Consider the following 851-nt stretch of genomic DNA (forward strand, 5'->3'; position numbering starts at 1 on the left):
TCTTGCTCTCTTCCCCCAGGCTGGAGTGCAGTGGCATGATCAGGGCTCACTCCAGCCTCTGCCTCCTAGACTCGAGGGATCCTTCCACCTCAGCCTCCCAAGGAGGTGGAACTACAGGTGCGTACCACCACGCCTGGCTAATTTTTGTATTTTTTTTTGTAGAGATACGGTTTCACTATATTGCCCAGGCTGGTCTCTAATTCCTGAGCTCAGGAGATCCACCCGCCTTGCCCTCCATATTTTGCAATTATAATCTACAATGGAATCATAATTTTAAATTGCTGTATTGTTTGTAATATGTGCTTGGTTATACTTACATAATTATTCTCTCCTTTATTATACACGAGGTAAGAGAAGCTCAGGGAATCCATTCAGGCAGCAAGTGGAGAAACTAGCTCTCAAACCTGCATCTCAGGTTCACTCTTCCACTGCAAAAAAGTAAAGTGCTCAAATATGGTCACAGCCCTGCAGAAGTCTTGCACAAGGGCATTATCATAGCAACAAGAATGACTAATAAGTATTAATGGCTCATGAGAAAAGAACAAATACCATTAATTATCTCAATATATTAGGCATATTAGTAATGTTTGTACAGAATTATTCATGCAAATATTATTAGCCTGTGTCGGGGACAGTTGTTAAACTCAGCAACAGGCTCACAGCTCAGCTCCGTGCCTCTGGTTCCAGATGTGCAGGGGCCAGGGCTTCCAGGGACACGCCCCCGTGGGCCTCCGGGGAGCCAATCAACGCGCAGAAGGCGGGGCCCTGGGAGCGACAACGGTATTATCCAATGGGTCGACAGCTGAAGCAGCCCCTGGCCAATGGGAGTGCTCCTCCGCGATGGGCGGAAG

The sequence above is a fragment of the Chlorocebus sabaeus genome, chromosome 11 (assembly GCF_047675955.1).
Source record: "Chlorocebus sabaeus isolate Y175 chromosome 11, mChlSab1.0.hap1, whole genome shotgun sequence".
Classification (NCBI taxonomy): Eukaryota; Metazoa; Chordata; class Mammalia; order Primates; family Cercopithecidae; genus Chlorocebus; species Chlorocebus sabaeus.